The sequence below is a fragment of the Trichosurus vulpecula genome, chromosome 2 (assembly GCF_011100635.1).
Source record: "Trichosurus vulpecula isolate mTriVul1 chromosome 2, mTriVul1.pri, whole genome shotgun sequence".
NCBI lineage: Eukaryota > Metazoa > Chordata > Mammalia > Diprotodontia > Phalangeridae > Trichosurus > Trichosurus vulpecula.
This window is the reverse complement of record NC_050574.1, coordinates 455,192,701-455,214,453: the sequence shown is the minus strand read 5'-3', so window position 1 is coordinate 455,214,453 and position 21,753 is coordinate 455,192,701. Positions and strand designations below refer to the sequence as shown.

The 21,753-nt window shown below is 37.0% G+C and overlaps 1 protein-coding gene across 5 annotated transcripts in view; it reads left to right on the top strand.

Moving 5' to 3' along the window:
- The window catches only part of CNKSR2 (connector enhancer of kinase suppressor of Ras 2), a 334,206-nt gene that overhangs the window by 31,031 nt on the left and 281,422 nt on the right, over positions 1 to 21,753 (top strand). The gene's annotated exons all lie outside the window — the stretch shown is intronic.

The window sequence follows — 21,753 nt, the reverse complement described above, 5'->3', positions numbered from 1 at the left end:
GTATTATCAATAATGAAGAAAACATATAAAGCATTTGCTCCTAGTCACTCCATAAATTTTGAATATTGCCATTAATCTTAATATTAAAGTTTGAGGGTATTTTATGTTGGATTATTGGATAAAATGTATGCTTCTCAGAAAGACTATATTTAAAAATGTTATGAGATATACTAGGTAACCAGCTTTTACTGGAAATTTCATTTAAAAAACTTTATAGAATAAGGTTTTTCCCTTTAACATTTAAAAACTGAAATAGATTTTTTATAGTTAATGAGTCTGTTGACTAAAAGTTAGAGAAAGACACAATAGACTTCAATATAATTTTGAAAATACTTCTGTTCCAGTTACTTCAGTACCTGAAGTCATTTTGACATTTAATAAATTTTCAGAATTATTCATGCCAATAAAGGTAACAACTCAGAAACTATAGATTATCAAAAATTATTATTTATACAACATCTAGGTACTGAGAGTAAACCATTTTTATTTTTGGTAACTGACTTTTTAAAATAATTATTCCAGATTAGAGTACTTTTAGCATTTGATTTCATCACCAAGGGACATGTATGTGGGAAGAATCTACAAGTAAAACTGTACGTTTTCTATAGAAAATCCACATATGGGTTACTGAAAATTAATAATTAAGTAGATATAGTGTAGAATTTAATAAAAGGTAGTCTTGATTGCCTAAAATAAAATAATGTAGGATTATATTGTCCCCCTCCTCCTTTCCCTCTGGAGAGGAGGGGTATCAGACTGCTCTTCTCAAGGTTCTAGGAGGAATACTAGAGGAAATACAAGCATTTAATACTTTGGAGTTTTAATACTGTCTCCCACAAACCCACACCCACTGTGTTCGCCAATCATCAATCAATGAATTGACAAGGTATAGAAAGAACAGTAATTGTAGAATAATCTCCTGGAACTTCCCTTCTTCATACAAAATTCTTGGGGACAGGAGAGGAGACTCAAACACATATGGGTACATATGGCCAAAGGATAGACAGAAAACTCTTGTTACTGGAAGCCTTTGTTAATGTGCCAGGCACCGTGCAAAGTATTGGGGATACGAAGAAAGACAAAAAACAGTCTCTGCTCTCTAGGAGCTTGTAGTGTAATGGGGAGACAATTTGTAAACTTCTATGTACAAACAAGATATACGCAGAATAAATTGGAGATATAGTCATTATGAGAGGGAAGGCATTGGCATTGAGAGATCAGAAAAGGGTTCTTCTAAAACATAGATAAGAATTTACCTGAGACTTGAAGGAAGGCAGGGAAGCAAAGCAATGGAGATGAAGAGAGAGAATTCCAAGCATGACTGTTAGCCAGTGAAAACGAAAGAATTTCTCCATCATTATAGAGATAGTAGGGTGGAATAAGGTAATCATTCTTAATAGACAAAGAACTTGTTGTGCCTTTTATTTGGACTGGGGCTGCCTTATTGTACTGTGCTTGACAGGAAGTAAATTGCTTAGAAGTCATGTGATCACATAACGGGTCAATTTAAGTTCTCTGTTTCTTTAATAATTTCACGTTTATTTTTTCTTTTTTCTTTTGAACTTAAACACCAAAAGAATTTTCTATTAAAAAGAGGTTCATATAAGAAACTATTTGTATTCTGTGAAATTCATTGTTTCAGAAATAAGTAGCAACTGTGACAGCCCATTTGTAAATGTCCAGCATTAGCTGAAACCAGATATCTGCAACCACTCCATTGAGGTTTGATTTATTGATTTGTTGATTTCCAGAATTAAGAAAGTATTAATAATGCAGACTAAATTTAAAAGTGTGTGCATATATTCTCTCTCCTCCTCTACCCGCCCCACCCTGAGAGTCTGGTTGTTAAACATGTAACAACACATGCCTACATTGCTCTATAGAAGTTGCTTGAGCTCAATAGGATTTTGAAATAGAAGGATCCAGGAATCAAGGCAGCAACAGACGAGAATCATAATAATACCTGGCCTTTACATTTCACTTTAAGGCTTTGGGAAGTGCTTTACATCCGTTATCTCATTGGAGTTTCGCCACATGACTACAGGGGAAGTAGTCCTATACACTGGAAAGAACAGTCAGGCTTAGACTCTAGTCACAAAGTCCTATCAATAACAATCAACAAGGTCATTTGTATCAGGGATATATTAATATAGTTGCACTATATTAATATAATAATTATTATAATAATATATAAAGTCTTTTCAGTAATATCAATAAAGTATTTGGAATAAGTCTCACGACCTCTCCAGAATGTTTCCCCAGGGCCCTGGTAGTAGCATGGTGGAGGAGAAAAAGCACAGGACTGACTCAACGGTTTGCTTTTGATTCCAGCTATGCCAGCTATAGCGGCCTTGCTAAATAATTTTACTCCTCTAAATCTTAGTATCCATGTCTTTAAAATGAGAATACTTGGGCTGCCTATCTAACCTCTTTTTTTAGTTCATATTCACAGAGAATACAAAACACCCCTCATCACTGTGCCTTGCACTTGGGCACACAGTCACTCCTTTTTTTTTTAACAGTGATCTCTCCTTTCTCCTCTTTACTTCCTACCTGGTAATATTCTTTTCTGTTTATACATTTCAATATTGCCCTGAAATCCAATGTTCACCTTTCTACCAACGTTTTGCACACTAAGCCTTCTACCATGGCCTCAGCTATGGCCAAATCCCATGGCCTGTTCTTCAATAGGTCTGGGGAACTAGCTGTGTGCAGTCTCTTTCCTCCCTTTCCCTCTCCCTAACCCCAGGCACACAACTGTAACTCTTCTCCTGGCATTCTTAACATCTCACACTAAGAATTGGCATCAATATTTGGATACGGGCTGTAGAAAAGGAACGAGAATAAATCAGAGACATAATTGAGATTACGTGACATTGGAATTGATGAAATGGAGCCTCCTAAACTGATTAGGAAGTCATGTAATGGGGAAAGGGAAATGGGTTTTCATCACATTCCAGTTACTCATATGGTTGGAGAAATTCTAACTCTTATGTGGAATATTGAAACCTTAAGTTTGATTAGAAACAATCACATTGAATCATAAAACTGAAAAAAAGACTTTAGATCCTCATTTTAAAGCTGACCTAGAAAGTCAAGTGGTTTGACCCAGGTCACACGGCTGTTAGTGGCAGAGTTGAGATTCCAAACCAGGTCATCTGATTCAAAATTGAGCACATGTCCCAGTGCTAAGTCCTGGGGCAATTTTAATAATAAATTCTGGATGGGGCATTGCCCATGCTTTACCCTGTGCTTGGTATGGATCAGGAAACACCAGGTTAGCACGGAGGTGGGGTGAGAAGCTGAGGAACAAGATCTGGAGTCAGTAGATGTGCCTACAAACATTGTCTGTTAGTACCTCTGTGACCTTGGGAAAAGTCACTTCACTTTGCCAGGTCTCAGGTGTCTCATTCAAAAGAAAGAGTAGGATTAGATGATCCTTAAGATCTCTTCTGGCTTTAAATCCCTCAAGCTCTCTGCTGAAGTTTTTAAGGACCAACACAGAAGCCCCTTCATTCTTCCATGACATCACCTTTGCCTGTAAAAGGGATTTCTCCTTTGTAAATATCTTGTAGCCCTTTGTATAGATCTCTCTCTCTCTCTTTTGAATTTATAGTTACTCATACTCCCTTGTATCACATTTGGGTACCTCTTTCTCCATTTAAAAACTTTATTATGATGGAGCCCTTTGGTTCTTAAACTTTGTGCGTCATGGGCACCTTTGGCAGGCTGGTGATGCCTATGACCCATTTTCAGAATAATTTTTACAAATGCATGAAACAAAATACATAGGGAGCAGCTAGATGGTGCAGTGTGTAGAGCACCAGCCCTGGAGTTAGGAGGACCTGAGTGTAAATGTGGCCTCAGACACTTGACACACTTACTAGCTGTGTGACTTTGGGTGAGTCACTTAACCCCAATTTCCCTGCCTTCCCCTTTCAAAAAATACCTAAAATTACAAAGGAAACTAATCACATTGAAATATAGTTATCATTTTTTTAAAAATTCATGAAACCCTGTTCTAGATTATAAACTGCTTGCGCTCAGGATCTGTACATATCTGTCCACCCTAGCTTGGAGTGTAACGCTTTACATATAATAGTAATTTAATAAATGTTTGTTGAATTGGATTGAATCAAATAATAAAGGATGAAAGACAGTACGGTACAGTGGAATGTGCATTAGATTTGGTGTCTGGCCTGGATTCCCAGCTGTGCCATTTAATAGTCGATGCAGTCCATCTGAGCTGTCGTATGCCCCATTTGTAAATGGGTAAAGTGACAATAGCATTGCCTATGTCACGAGATAATTTTGAGCATTGAATAATAGAATGTACGTAAAGCAAGTATGATGAGAGCTAATGTCATCATTGTCATCATCATAGCTACATGAGCGTAAGAAATAAGAATATCTAACTATCTTTTTAGGTACTTGACATTATGTAGAATTTGTCCTATATGAGGGTTTTCGGAGGGGGAGGCAAGGCAATTGGGGTTAAGTGACTTGCCCAAGGTCACACGGCTAGTAAGTGTGTCAAGTGTCTGAGGCTGCATTTGACTCCAGGGCCAGTGCTCTACTCGCTGCACCACCTAGCTCCCCAAGAAAGTGACCAGAGGCTGTTTCCACCCAGTTTTGAACCAGGGACCTTTCACATGTGAGGCAAATGTGATACGTAAGGTCATTTTTAGAGAATATAAAGTCTCATTTCTGTTTTAGTTTCTACACTAGATTTTACTTAAACTGCATTGCTACTTCTCCATAAAAAGGTTAGACAAGCTTTTGTTTGCAATACATTTGTAGTAACTCCTTGCTCAAAACAATGTTGTATAACAAAGTATTTAACACAGAATTATCATTCATTGTAGCTTTTCTTTTTACAACATGGAAGGTGTAGAAACAATTCTAGTTAATCCAGAAAACAAAAATAGCTTAATTATTTGAAAGAATTACAGTGGCTTAAGAGTAAAGAGCATTTGCAATTCACTAGACAAGCATTCATAAAGTGCTCACTATGTGTCAGACAGTGTTAGGCACTGGAGAGACAAAGAAAAAAATGAAGTTACCTCTATCTTTAAGAACGCAGCCTTCCAAGATAGAGAGGTGGTGGAGAAGAAGGGGCAGATAGCATGCATTTAGAGAAACAGTACAGATTACATATGAAGTAAAATTGGTAAAAGGGGAGTGGGCATGAAAAGCTTATGGGATTATGATAACGAGAAATGGTGTCCTATAGAGTACAGCACTTGAGTGGAAACTTGAAGGAAGCTATGATTGTAATAAATGACCATGAGGAGGGCATGTATCCCAAACTTGGGGGAAAGTCAGTGCAAAGATTCCAAGGCAGAAGAGAGAATGTCATGTTTTGAGACTAATGAGTAGGCCAGTTGTCTAAAATGCAGACTACATAAGGGAGATTAATGGAAAATCAATCTGGAAAGGTAACTTGGAGCCAGACTGGTGAATGTTCTATTTAGTTTGTGGGGAAAAAGAGCCATGCACAAAATGACTTATAGGTGGAAACTATCAGAAAATGGACCATAGAACTGTGAATTAGCTGTTGTGCTCTTCTCAAAAGTATAGAAGTACATAGATAGATAGATAGATAGATACATAGTGATATATGGTATATATGGATTGAGAGAGAGAGAGAGAGAGAGAGAGAGAGAGAGAGAGAGAGAGAGAAGTATATTAAAGAATATTCAAGATTAAGGTGAAAGGTTCATGTACTTTGAAAGAAATATAGTATCAATACTTTAGAGTAAACACAGCAGATAACCAACAAAACTCATTAAGTACTTGTAACATTCAGATTTTGAGAACTGGACTCAGATGAGTTGGAAACCAGAGTAACATAGAAGTATTGTTTTCTTCTTGGACAATGATTTTTTTAAAATTTTCCCTAATAGAAATGCTACCAATCCTGATGATTCGGAAGAACTCTAACTGTTTAACTGAAGTTGGACATAGTTAATTGGTTCATCTGCAAATGAACACTCCAGTTTCCAGAGGTGATTTATTATGTAGATTACCCATAACTATCTTTTTAGTATGATGACCATTGATGGGATGTTCCTCTGAGGATAAGAGGTAAAGTTTCAACATTTTTTGGGAGTAACTTCATTTTGAGATCTTATCTTTAAAACGCTCAAATGCCCTAAAATATGAATGATTTTCTTCCATGAGTTATTTGCAACTGATTTGAATTCAAACTCATTATTTATAAATTAAACTAAGGAAAACGAAGAGGGGAAACTCATGCTCTTTTTAGTTGCTAAGGGATCCTTTAATATGAAGTGTGCAATGACAGCTTTGGGAAGGGGTGTTAAAGTAAATGAGTGTTAGTCTTTCGAATATCTTTCTTTCTTCGTGATTTCGTGATTTCTGGTGAGTTTTGAACATGCCTTTACCTTCCTAACCCTTCTTCACAAGAGAATAGACATTTTGAAAACATTTTTTTAGAAATGCAAAATGTGTTGTTTGGAACATGTAACATTTTATTTATTGGGGTATCTGGTGACTAAAGAATGAGTCCTCTGGACAAAATGACTAAATTTAAGGTACAAAATAATTGTATTGTTTGCCACTTTTTCTGTCTCTTCCCTGTGTAAATATGTATATATAATGAATATATATAATAATAGTAGCTCATACTTATAAAATTCATTAGGGTTGGCAAGACATTTTACTTAGAACACTGTGCGATAGGTAATGGCAAGCTCCCATTCACTCAGGTACACCAAGAAGCAAGTCCACCATCCAAATTAAAGGTAGGGTTACAAATGCTTTCCCTTTCTCTTTCTTTTTCCTTTGCCTATTGTCTTTTTACCTTCTATTTCATGGGAGCAAGGTCCTTTAACTGGTACCTATGTGGGAGTTTGGGGCGGGGCATAATTTAATATACTTTCTTTCTCTTACGAAGGTATTAAGATGGATTGGCGAGGGTAGGGAATGAATGCATTGAGCCTAATTCATGCTCCCGGATAAGGCCAGACAAATTTACTTGACACATGCTTTGTGCACACATGCAAAACAAATATGTCCTACTTTTGAGAATTTTCATGTGCCATTTCTTCCTTATGTTATCTACCAAACTAGTGCCCCATCCTTCTTTAAAATACCACTTACGCCAAAGCCCCACTTATGAATATCAGGGCATTCAGCTCCACTGGACTAGGTTACCTCTGGGTACCATGTTGAACCCCATTAAATTGTAACCCCTCTGACAGCTAGGTCCTGACACTGTATTACTCCTCATCTAAGTTGCATAATCTTCACAAAACTGACTAGACAAAATCCCACAATTCTAACAGCAGGTAGTTTTCTGTGCTGCAATAGGAGTTATTCTTGTCAGAGAAGATCAGGGACATATTTTGGCTATTATTAATAGCAGACATTTAAAAGGGGTCATGAACTAAAGAGCCACCATCCTAGGATAAGACTTCAATACTGTTTAGTCAGTCAATAAGCATTTCTTAAATGCTTACTATGTGCCAGTCACCATGTTGAGTACTGAAAATACAAATACTTCTATTTGTAGAAATACAGCCCCTCTCCTCAAGGAGCTTATATTCTAACAGGGGAAAACAAGACATAAAGAAGTTGAAAAGTAGAGGAGGGGTTAACTCATTGATTCTTAATCTTACAGCCATATTTGAAGGATTTAAAAATTGATTCAATGACTAATTCTGATAGTTGATAATGATAATTCAAAGATAGCAATAGGCTCAGTGATTTTATAGATGTAGAGAATTTCAGTGTGAGGAAACTCTCTTTTAATACAGATGGCTATCTTTTTTTTCTACAATCCAGCTGTGCTTATTAGTGGGAAATAGACTTATTGTGGCCATTTTTTTCTAACAAAGCTATAGAAACAGGTAATTTATCCTCCAGAAACGATTTGAGGAAAACATTTATTTCTTTTCTTCAAAATGATGCTCATTATTTTTTTAATTTCATGTTAACAATTAGTCACTGCTCTTGCTCCACATCAAGCTGCTCCTCCTTGTTTGGAACAGTTTCCTTCAAGTCCTGAGAATATCATCAGAAATTCCATCCATGAGCTAGATGTTTTCTGTTAGAATAAAGTTGAAGCAGCAATAGAGTCAGTATCTACCAACATCTCCATTTTTTGTGGTACACTACATAAGTGATTTTTTTTCCTGGTGAGTATGTTGGGAGTAGGGTGGAGAAGGAAAGGATTTTCCCAATGATTTCTGTAGCTGTTCAGTGAGTGCTTAGTCTGGAGTAAGGTTGTTATTGTCCTGGGGGTTTAAGTCTGGCCTTTGAAGGGGGATGGTTGGCAGCATTCATAGTTGTAGGAGAGGGTGGAGTGGGGTCAGCGTTGGGCTGTAATCAGTGAAGGGTGGTTTTGGTTGTGGAGACTGACTCCATGATTATGGGAAGGATGGGAGGTGATCCATCTTCTGACTCTCAGACTGACTGATCACATCCCTTAAGGTCATTCCATGGCCCTCTGGTCTAGAGCTCTCCTAAAAAGAGGAAGGTTTATCAGATACCCCGCATAATTAATCAACAAGCATTTATCAAGCATCTATCATGTGCCAGCCAATGTGCTAGGATCTGAAGATACCAATATAAAGAAAGAAACAATCCCCACTATCAAGGAGCCTACATTGAAGTACTATGAAGTTTATAGAAAAACCATTACTCTGCTTCTGAAAATCTTGCTCTTAAATGCATAGTCCTTTGGTTCCATGAAAAATGAAAATTGAATTTGGGGAATTTCTAATGATGCTATTACTTGTACTTCATTATGTGCAATAGATGTGCTCCTGAAAAAGTAGTATCTAAATCAAACTTTTGTAAACCAAAATGCACATGGAAGGGATTTTATACTTTAAAATGCCTATGAGAAATCCTTTTGTAGATAATTACTCCCTCATTTATCAGGCTTATTAATACAGATTTTTATATATTGGGTTTGCTAGAAGTTAAATACACCTTTTTCTTATTGGGACAGAGGATGGTTGGCCCTGAAATTTTATCAATGTGGAAATTCCCTCCATAGTTGTAGCTTGCCACTTGATCTGTATGATACTCTCAGAGACTTCTCTGAGAACACTATGAGGTTACATGACATGCCCAAGGTCAGATAGCCAGGATGTGTCAGAGACAGGATTTGAACCCAGACCTTCCTAACTCTAAAGCCTACCCTCTATCCACTACACCACACTCCATCTATGTATACCTTTGTAGATTTGTAGCCGTTGAGAGTCATAAGGGATCTTATGGATCATTTAGTCCAATCATTTTCAAAGTATTTGTAATAGAAAAAAATATTTCCCTTTTAAAAGCAACTTCAATAGAACTCTTGAAGTAAAGTATTTTTGAAAACCATTTAATGCCAGATACCAATGATATCTAACAAATTACTAGCCTGATTTTTCTTTTCAATAATCTTATATTTTCAAATTGCTTTTATTACAGATAAAGTAACTGTCCAAACAACCCTGTGTAAAGGATAAAACTGTCCACTTTCAATATATTTTGTAATCGACAAAGATCTTGGATGTGGTAGCTCACAAGAATTTTACTTCCATAAGCCTGTGTCTATGGGGATTATTTTAGTTCATCACATTTCTTCTTTTGTTATGTTTCTGCCTGGCAGTCAGATGCTTCAGTGGATAGGATGCTGGGCCTGCAGTCAGAAAGACCCGAGTTCAAATCCCTCTCAGATACTTGTTAGCTGTGTGATCCTGGAGAAATCACTTGACCTCTCTTTGCCTCAATTTCCCCAACTATAAAATGGGGATAATGCTAGCAGCTACCTCCCAGAGTTTTTATGAGGATCAAATGAGATGATATTTGTGGAGCGGTTAGCACAGTGCATGGTATATAGTAGATGCCACATTAATATTGGTGCCGTTATTATTACTGCAAATTTAAGGAGTTCTGTCTTTCCATTCGTTAGCTTTTATTTGTAAGTATCTTTGTAAATTTACTGGAGCCATGGCTTCTCTCCTCTCACTGCACGCTTTGAGCAGTCATATAGTTTTAGGGAAGCTGAGTCAGATTTATAGCATTTTTCATGCAAAATCTAGATTTAAAAATGTTGGTACAATGTGCCCTGCCTCAAGATCCCTATCGACGACGGAGACAGCTAACATTGTAGTGGTGCATATGTATTGGTAGTAAGAATGTATGAGAACAGTGAGAATTCTGTCTCTATAACGCTTTAAGGTTTGCAATGGGTTTTGCATTCATTATCTCATTTTATGCTTACAACCCTGTAAAGTAAGAGCTATTGTATTTCCAAAGGTACAAAGAAAATTTATTCTGATAACATATTTTATCACCACTTCCTTACGTTTAAGTACTAAATAATATAATATACCACCACCACCACCACTGAAGGAGGTGCTATTTTTACATATGAAGAAATGGAGGCAAAGAGAAGTTAAGTGACTTGCCAGGGTCACACAGCTAGTAAGTGTTTGAAGCTGGATTTGAACTCATGTCTTCCTAAGTCTAGTGCCAGTACTCTGTCAACTAAGCCACCTAGGGACCTGACAGAATTAACAGATCTGCACACTGCTGTGGATAACTATACAAAGCAATAAATCATTGTTGTAAGAAGCAGACTAAAACCAAAACCAGAAATTATTAATTTGGGATCCACAGGCTCTAAATTACCAAAAGTCCATGAACTTGGGTAGGAAAAAATTATTTTTATTTCAGCAAAATCAGTTTCCTTTGTAATTCTATGAATTTTACTTTATTCATTTAAAAATATTATTTGGAAAAGGGGTCCATAGGCTTCACTAGATTACCAAAAAGGTCCATGATGCAAAAAAGGCTTAGAACTTCTGATCTAAACTGATGAGGAGACTCTAATTTGAGACCAGCTCTCAAGATACAGATAGATGATCAGTGTCACAAGACGTTCTCACTGGTTTTCCTTCAAGATCAAAATGAACAAGAGGCTTGGTTTTCAATGATTCAATTAAATTCTTTACTATTGAGAGGGTTCAGTAGGTCAGGCAGTAAGGCTACCCACCTCCCACTGACATGCTTGGACACATCATTCAGTTTTAGGAAACTGAAAATACACTTATTCCTAGAAAAATTTCAAAATGTAGAAACATTTCGGACTCTTCAAAAAATGTTAGAAGATAGCAAACATTAAAGAGAATAAATAAATCTCACAGAAAATTCATCGGTTTTCCAAGGTTTCATTCCCCACCTTTGTGGCTGAAGTATACTGTGTTAGAAAGCGGACAACAATATTAGAGTCAGACATAATATAAAGAGTAGAGAGCCCACATAGCTATGACTTAGTACTGTACAAGATGAGATGTCCCCAAGGACAATTGCTCTGCCGTTCTGCATATTCAGGGCTAACTGGCATCATTTTTAGTTTCCATTCATTACTTCTGCATCACTGGATTGCTTTTTAACACTGTTACAAATTTCTCATCCCACTTTTCAAGTGGAATTCACATAAAAAAGGACTTGAAAATTGGTGCACAAGGTTGTGAAGCCAGCTCAGATTAAAAATGAAATGAACACATACCAGCCACGACTGAGTTTTGAAGAGAGATGCAAGTTTCTATTTTTAATCCTTTACCTGTTTTGTGTCTTTGCCTCAGGGAGGTCAGAATCTGATGCAGAGGACAGTGTGTTTCATTGTTATTGAGTGACCCAAATTATTCTTATGTATTCATTAATCTTGTTAATAATGAAACTACAAGAAATTTGAGTCCTGACTGTCTGTTGACTAGGAACAATATTATTAGGTATCTATGATATAACATTTTTATTTCCTATTCTTTTCTTGAGAAAAGAATATTTGATTCACTTTGGGTCCTAGCAAATTTCTTTGGTAAGCCTTGAGACTTAACCTTGACTGCAGGAGCCCAGGCTTTAAGGTTGTTATATGGATTGCTGATTTAATAAAGGCAGGAATTATGTCTCTGTCTCCTATTCATAAAGGTTAAAATCTAAAAGCAGAGGTACATGTTATCATTGTCACAAACACTAACTTAGAAGGTTCATGGACCTACAATGTCTTCTGCAATTTCTAGGGCATTCACCTATCATGTTTATCCCTACAGTTTTCTTTTTATTGCTGCCTGTTTCAGATGCAGGATAATTGCTTTGAACATATTTTGAATCTTTTGGTTGTCCAAGACCCTCAGTTTGTGTTTTCCCTCTCTTCCGAGAAAGGAATTTACCACTCTCTGTGTATAGGCTGCGTAAAGTTCCAGAGCCATTTGTGTGTGTGGATGCAAATCTGGCATTCCTTTTGGTCTTTTCATTGTAGTTCACAAAAGGCAGGATTTGAGAGTAAAGCTGAATAATGGCTGGCCAGAAGACTGTTTGCACAGCTGCATTTAGGCAGTGACCAACCCTTTAAAAAGCTTGGTAGGAGGAGAAATGAATAGAAACTCTTGTTGCCCTAGTCATGAAGTTTCCTGGACACTGCTTTGTATGGTATGAAGTCATTATATATGTTGGGCCAGGGCTCTTCTTTTGTTTCCCCTCCTTGCTTACTCTGGTCTCCCAGGGGAACAACTCATTAGCCTCTCTGTCATTATAGTAATTAGAAAATATTTTTTCTAGGATAAGATGACATCGGTAAATAACGCATGTAATGTACCTAAAATTAAATCTTATATTAAATTTTACCCTGACAGCTGTCTCATGCAAAGATATGGGGGAAGACAGTATTGACATATCTGTCTCTTCTCCTTGTGAGCTGGAGCCTATGAAAGTAGGCTACCGAGCAATAATTTAATCAGAAGAATCAGAACAGCGTTAAGCTCCAATAAATAGTGGGTCACCATCAATGTCAGACTCAGACTGACAGTGTATTCCATCATGACTTGCAACTTTGCAAATAGCTTCTAAAACTTAGCTCACAAGTTCCTGTCAAAAAATGGCGGTTTCACAGATTTAGAACCAGAAGGGGCCTTAGAGGTCAAGCAGTCTAGCCCCTGTCATGTTACAGGTGAAGTGACTGAGGCCTAGAGAGAAGCAACTTTCCCAGCGTTACAACGGTAGTCATTGACAGAGAAGGGAGTTGAGGCCACGTCCTCTGTTTCATATGAATCATATATGTTGAATAGGTCCTACTGATGGATCCATTGTTCAGGAATATGGCAGTATCAGTGTGTCTTTGACATGAATTGGGTGTTCTTTTGTCTGTCTGAATGTTTAACACTAGAATTCATTCAGCATGTCAGCTTTATTTGGATAGTTTTAAAAGGGGGGGTAGCTTACTTTTAGGGTACTACACTAACGGCTGCTCAGATATTCCATTTTATAATTAAAATATTTTCTTTATAATTATATTAGTGCTTAATGTGGCAAGGACCCTGGATCTCCATGTGAGAACTCCAATGCGAATAGCAAATAATTAATAATTTATAGTCTTAGTGAGTGGTGTGAGGATCAGGAAGGGAAAGTGTGATCCATGGTCACGAAGCTACTAAGCATCAAAGGCAAAACTTGAATCCATTCCTTCCTAACTCCCAAGTCTAGTGTAATATCCAACATATCTGAATGTAAAAGAAATCCCTGGGTAGCTAGGTGGTGCCACGGATAGAGTGTTGGACCTGAAGTCATGAAGACTCACCTTCTTGAGTTCAGATCTGGCCTGGGCAAGTCCCTTAACCCTGTTTGCCTCAGTTTCCTTTTCTGTAAAATGAGCTAGAGAAGGAAATGGGAAATCACTCCAGTATCTCTGCCAAGAAAACCTCAAGCAGGGTCAGGAAGAGTCGGACATGACTAGACAACAGCAAAGGAAAGCAGAGTGGTGAAAGATCTTTGTTATGATTGGAAAACTACACCTGGATTTAGGCTACAGGAGCTTCATCAATTTATTGTTGTTGTTTCACTTTTTTTTCTCATTGGTGTTAGAGGCCTGGGTCCTTACCCTACTCTCTACCAGAGCTCACATGTTTCTGTATCACTTCAGTCTTGCAGTACACTTTTCTCACAAAACGCTCTGTGAGACAGGTAGAATAAGGATATTCATTCCTATTTTACAGATGAGAAAATAACCATGGAGTGGGTAAGTGACTTTCCTAAGGTCAAACTACTATAGAGAGATAGAACTAGAACTCTGGGTCTTGTGATTCCAAATCCAGGACTCTCCCCACTGCTCTAACTTTCTTCCTCTCTCTTGTCCCTACCTGGCAGCAGTCTGGTGCCTCCAGCTATGACCCATTTCTGTGAGTTGGGAGGCTAGGGTCCTGAAGAGAAGCTCAGTGAGAATCATTAGTTTGTGCAGCGTCCTTGCTATTGGGTGTGTGCCAGTTACCAAACTTCAGCTGGGAAGTATTGGGATATGGCATCTTCGATGGAGTAGGACTAACAACATGTGTAAGAGAAGCAGTTGTTATAAAATCTGTCATTTATGAAGTCTCTTGCAAATGTTTAATGGCAAGTGACCATTCCCTTAATGCAAATTTTCCCTCTGCCTTTTCAAGGGGGTGTTTTCTTGTTGCTTCTTTTACTTGGTTGATTATGACGAGGACAGTAGAGGAAACCATTATGATTATGACAGTAGAGGACATAATAAGGCAATAGTACTATTCAAGGGTGGTAGATTGCTCGTCTTTCCTTTTGGGGGAGATTAAGAAGTGTTTTATGAATGATCTTTAACCATTTTGAATTGTATTGTGCTGCAAAGAAAGACGTAATATATGCAAATAAGCTTTTACAGAAATGATATCCTCTGGGATAATTTTAAAAGCAAACAACAGATATTTTCCTCATTATTTTAGTTGTACTAATAACTTGCCTAGCCTAGATCATAATCAACTTGCCCCCTAATGGGATATAAATTTTACAGTGGAAACAATCCTTATGGCTACATAACGTCAACATAAAATGTCATCGTCTAAGGAAAATTTTTCTTATATAAATCAGAAATGTTAAGCTAAATGATACTCTGGTGTCATTTGGAAATGTGTATGTGCTCATAGATGCATGTGAATATATACACATATATATACACTTAAAATATCATTTTGGTTCATGAATTTATGAGACATTTTGGAAGCCCATGTCTTTTCATTCCTTTGGTAAGTGTTACTTGGCTAATCTCCATTTCTTGGCTGTGCGGTGGGATCATGGTATTCATAACACCCTACCCTCACGTTTATGAAAACTTAAATTGCACATTACTTCATGATATTCATGTCACACTTCAAAGGGCAGTTGCCCCTAAGTACTTGGGGAAATAGTAGCTTGTAATTTGTACAGAGCTCCTTGTGTTAATAGTACTTCAAATACCTAAAACCTAAGGAAGGTTGTTGTGGAAAAACTCTTGGGGATTTTCCTCCACCTATGGCAAGAGTTTTTAACCTGGTTCCCTGTCCCAAAGATCCATGGAATGGATTGTTTGGGGGGAGACCATGTACTTGGATGAAGAAGAATATACCTTTATTTTTACTAACTTTTGGTTTCCTTTTGAATCCCATGTATTTTATTTTATCAAAACATTTTTTTTCTGAATAGACAGCCATAGACTTCACCAGACTGTCAAAGTGGTTCATGAAGCCTCTTGGGATCTTATAACCTAGAGAGAATTCTTCTCCCATTTTGATTCTGTGTTGGAGATCGTTCATGCCAATTTCAAAATCTTTGCCTTTCTATTTTATCCTTTGCTTAATATATTTGATAATCAGTCATTAAATAACATGATGTGATAGAGAGAGAGAGAGAGATGGAGAGAGACAGACAGACAGACAGAGAGACAGACAGACAGAGACAGAGAGACAGAGACAGAGAGACAGAGAGAGAGAGACAGAGAGAGAGATGGAGAGATGGAGGGAGAAAGAGAGAGAAAGAGACAGAGAAATTGATGGAGAGAGACAGAGAGACAGAGACAGAGCTCAAGTGAGCATTTGTTAATTGCTTATTAAATGCTAGCACTGTGTTAAGCTCTGGTAATTGGAATACATGCAAACAATGTCCTCAAGGAGGATCTTCAAAAAGTTTACTTTTAAAATAGGTGAATATGACACATAAAGGGGAGGTGAAAAGGATGATTTATACTATAATGATATCATGTAGCGTTGGAGGAAGTAGCAGAGGGCATGCCTAAGTCTAGGCACGATAAGGCAGAAATTCATCTACTGGATAGAACTGGGCATCCCAGGGGCAGAGTCCAGGGCTGTGTAAGAGTGAGATGAGAATGAGGTGTGAGATGTGAGATGTGAGTGAGCAAGAGTGAGATGGCTGAAAAGTAATATGAATCCTGGTTCCAAGTAAGGTATGAAGAAAGCTCACTTTCTGTGAGCCAGTGGTCAAAGCGGGTTAAGTCTCTTTTGCTGTATCCTTCAAGGAATCTTGTACATTTCAGTACTAACCAGCAAGGCACATTTTGGGAGGGAAGTATCATGTTCTATGTGAGAGAATCTCACCATAAAGTGTTCTGAAAGTTAGTGCTTGGGGAGGGAATGTGAAAGTATATGAATAATTTGCAGACACAGACTAAAATAGAATTTGTCCAGGGGATAGTGGCCTAATTTTGTTAACGTAGATATTTTTAAGGAATTCCATAAGACCTATATTTGTTAGACCCATTCTGAAAATACTGGTGTAAAAAAGTCACAAGTTCTTTGGCAGCTGACTTGGTACAGATATCCTTAGAAATGAGATGAGCAGGCATGTTTCATTGGTAGCACAAGAAGCAAAGAACTGGTCCATGTTCTAAAGGTGAAGAAAAATCATTTCTGGGTAGATGATCTATGGCTAGATACACAGATAAAGAGAGATACGCAGATGTAGATAGATATAAATATATACTGATTTTGACATAGATATTAATATAGCTACAGATGATGGATATAGCAATACAAGAAACCCTGAACAGTATAGTTTTGAAATAAGAAGGCGGATTGTGTATTATTAATAGATCTCAGGAGTTGTTTTGAGGTTACGTTTAATAGCAGAGGACCTTCTCGTTCCTCTCTTGTTTCTCTGCCAGACTATTTCCACCTGGACATCCTGTCCATACAGAACTGATGATTTGCTTACTGCTCTAGAGAAATGAATGATTGGTAGCCACCTCTGAGGGCACTTGAATTGTGTGTATGCTTTATGTATTTTAGTCTTGACGTATGGTTTCTTTGGTGCAAAGAACTCCCAACTGTAGAAATTCCTGCCATCAATGAATATTGGCAATTTATCTGTAATTCATGATTGTTACTATATTAATATAATTAATTAGAGCATGAGTTCTTTATCTGGGCTCAGTGAACTTGTAGATTTTTTAATACATAAATATTATTAATTACATTTCAATGTACTTGATTTCCTTTGTAATCCTAGACATTTTATTTTATGTGTTTAAAGACATTATTTTGAGAAGAGATCCATGGGTTCCATCAGACTACCAAAGAGATCTACAACACACTAATAACAGCAATGAAAGTTAAGAATCCCTGTGTTTCTTGTTCTTGCTTCAGAGTTGTCTGGGGCGCTGAGAGGTTAAGTGGTTACTTAGTATATCAAAGCTAGAACGTGCAACTAGGTCTTCATGATTTCAAGCTCACCCTCCATCAGCTTAGTTATTAGGTTTTTATTTTCTAAATTCTTTTTATCCTGCTGCTTGCCATGCCCTCCATCAGGGGTCGGGAACCTGCGGCCTCTAGGCCACACGTGGCCTTGTAGGTCCTTGGGTGTGGCTTTTTGACTGAGTCTAAGTTTTACAGAACAAATCCTTTTATTAAAGGGATTTTTTCTGTGAAGTTGGGATCCAGTCGAAGGGCCACTCTTGAGGACCTAGAGGGCCACAAAGCAACAGGCTCCCACCCTCTTCCTCCACAAAGCCATAAAATCACAGATTTGGCAAAGATCCTAGGTCAAATCGTGAAGGTAACATTTTGTCACTCTGTCATTGCACTTTCACAACACATCTCATGGACTCCTGTCATATGCTCCCTTGTCTTAGTCTTCTTCCTATCCCCAGCAATACCCATCAGATTTCCTGGCATGTGGCGCATGGTACATGAAATAGGCATTCAATGAATATTTGTAGAATGCTGAATGTGCTCTACCCTGCCCATTACTAGATAGGTTTGCTGACAATAGCTTTGTGATATGCTTGAAGGCTGAGGATGTATAAGACGGTCCTCATCAGCTCAAACCCCACACCCTCCTCAACCTATGTAGGCCATAATATTCTTGCCCATTTGTTTTTCCATATAAACCTCATTATGATTTTATCCATTCTTGAAAGTTTCAAAGGACTGCAGATTTATATCTGGGAGACACATTTGAATTCACTTAGTAGGACCCTCTCCTTTTACAATGAAAGACACTGGCCCATAGAAGAAACATGTTCAAGGTCAAAGAGGGTAACATGGTAGAGCTGACTCTAAATCCAACACTTTTCCCAGCATGCCACAGTGTCATTCTTTTGATTGATTGAAAGGTTATGGATTAATTTTGAAGTATTGCCATTTTTACTACATTAATCCATCTTATCCATGAATGCTGAATGTCCTTCCTCCCTTTATGTCAGTCATTATAATTTGAATTCATCTTTATTCTGGTCATAGGTATTTTAGGTTATTTCCCAAGTATTTATTTGTTATTGTAAATGGGGTTTCCTTTTATGAATTTTTTTCTTGATTTTTACTGCTAGTATATGAAAATCAAATTAATCTTGTACATTAATCTTTCATGAATTTCTCTCATCTTGCAATTGTGTATTCAACCTTACTGAACAAAAATTAATTGTCTCCACCATTTTTAAGTGAGACAGTTGTCTTTTCTATCTATGGCATTAGTATGTCACCTGAAAATAATGATATTGTTAACTTCTCATTCCCAGTGTTCATTTCTCGGATACCTCTTCCCTGACATTTGAAATTTCTAGAATGTCTAATAGGATGTTGAGTATAACTTGTAAAAACAAGTAGCCTTGTTTTGTACCTGTTTTTAGTGAGAATGCATCTAATCTTTCTCATCCCATATTATTTTGACATTTGGACCCAAGGTAAATATTTTATTGTGTTGAGGAGAATGCCATTCTATTTTTCTTAGAGTTTTTATAATAAAGTGATATTGAATTTTGCCAAGGGCTTTTCAAAATCTATTGTGTGGGGTTTTTGAGTGCTTGGGGTTTATATGTGTTATTGTGTTGATGGTTATATACCACTTTCACATACTTTATATAAAATGAGCTTTGCCGTGATCAATAATTCAAAACAAATAATTTTTACTTACAGGTACGAATTGAACATGTTTTGTTCTTTGATTGTATAGTGATTGCTTCTTTACCCAACTTACAAATGTATACTGAGTTGATGTACAAGTTACTTAGTTATTATTTATTTATACTCATATGAGATCCATACCTGTCATTCATAAGTGTGCCTCGAGATGATACATGATTTAGTAAAAAAGAGAGAGAATCTGAGTTCAGATTCACTTCCACTTACTAGCTCTGCAACCACTGTAAAGTTATAATCTCTCTCAGCCTCTCTCAGTTTCCACATCTGTAAAATGGGGAGGCTAATAACACCTACTTCACAGAGCTGTTGTGATGCTCACATGAGATAATACATTTAAATCACTATGCAAATGTCTTTGGTTATTATCTCTAAGGTTGCTTCCAGCTCTCACATTCTATGATTTCATGGATTTTTCCACGAGTTAAATTTTAAATTCTTTCAGTATATGTTTAATTCTGTTTAAAATGAAGAAATGGGAAAATAGGGGGGAAACATTTTAGGGAAGGATTCTAAGATTTGCACATTTGGAGGGAATTGATATATTACCATTTGGGGTTTATTGAGACACTATGCCAGAATTCTTACAGATACAATAATCTGGGGGAAGGGAAGAGAAGGCAGGAAAGCAGTATCTCCGGAGAGCCTTTGGTGGAGAGACCTGGATTAAAACAGGCAATATTCACCATTGTTGAATTTTTTTTCTCATCTCTAAAGAGATCATAGGAGATTACATCATGACTTTAGGAGACTTAGATATTTGGCTTCCCACTCTGTCACTAAGAGACTCAGAAGGCCTCCATTCTTAAAAAATAAAATCCCATTCCTTAACCTATGCTCCTGTATGGCTATGAAATGCTAGGACAACATAGCATAAAAGGAGACAGTCTTCAAAAGAAAGGATTATAACATAAGATCTGATGTTTGGGACTTTTACCTGTAATGACAGCACTAATATAGCAGAGAAAATCCTGAAAATGCCATTACATATTACTTTTAAGGTTATTGTTTCATCTTCCCCATTGCCCTATTTTTCACTCATTCTGGATGGCAGGCTGTTCCCTAGCACTGAACTTTAGCATTACCTAGTTAGAAACAGGCTTCCAGAAGAAGTCTTTTTTTCTGTTTTCTCCTTGTGTGAAAAATAGAATAGTTTTCAAAGGACCATTTTCAAAAAAGTCTTGGAACAGAGATGAGTGAATTGATTGGGTATCTTGTTATTGGCTATTTAGTTACAGTAATGGCTATCTTGTCTTTCGTTGTTCAGAAGAGCTTTCTTGATTATTATTCTAAAGCCATTAGTTTGATTTGTTAAGCATAGACATATTTATGTATGCATAGATAGATGGCCTAAAATGGCTCTGTTATTAGTACTCTCTAGGGAATTAGCACATATACCTCACTTGGATGAGTAATATTCAAAGAATTAGAAAATAAAAAATATTCATATGACACTAAAACTTTATTGAATATTGTTACACATTTCATATTTAATTCAGGAGGCATTTCAGGACCTTATGTATGGTCTCTCAGGACTATGTTTATGTCATTCACAACCTCAGAAGGTTATCATCTTAGACCATACCATACCTTCAGGAGAAAAACACTCATTATTTAAACTTCCTGATTGCTTAAGCCTAGGAAAATTAGTTTCTTCCACAAAGTACAGTTTACAATCAAAGCCTGAAAACTGGAAGGAACTTGAGATACTAACAGAAAAGAACAACTAACAAGTTTATGGTAATAAGGAGCTAAGATCTTGGCTAAAATGTCATGAAGGCTAGCGATTAATTTAAAGTAAGGGGAGGTGTTGGCTCTGTGATTTCACAGGTAGAGGGAACAACTTCTGGGCAAGGAAGCATGCTCTTTCAATGCTGAGTTGCACCTTCTTTGGAATTTACAGTCTCAGAGACTGCATAGAATACTGAGCAATTAAGTAATTGTTCAGGGTCACACACACACACACACACACACACACACACACAGGGTTGGAAGTCAAACCCAGATTTCCTACCCACCTTGTCATACTACCTCTCGACTCTTTTAAGTTAAATCACAAAGAAATCGACAATTATCAGTTGATTACAAGGCACTGTTCCAGGAGACTTGAAACTTTGCTAGGCTGGGACATAGAAGCAACCAGATTTCCAATCCCATCTCTGACATTTATTATGTTTAGTCTCAATCTCTTTGAGCCCAAGTTTCTTCATCTGTAAAATGGGAATATTGCCTACAGTTGGGTTAAACCTCACAGAGTTGTAAAGATCAAATAGGATAATTGATAATGTGTATAAAATATTTTGTGAGCCTTAAAACACTCAGTTAACATCATCAGATATTATGTAGGAAGAGCATATATAGTCCTTTAGAAAGATGTGATATGAACATTGAAATAATAGATACAATAAATGATTAAATTATCAGTTTAAAATAAAAGAAATATTTATATATGCATAAACTAAGAGTTTACCTGAAATGATTCAGCTAATAACATATTTTGGGCTAATTAAGAATTCCTAGCCATCTATAATATACTTGGATG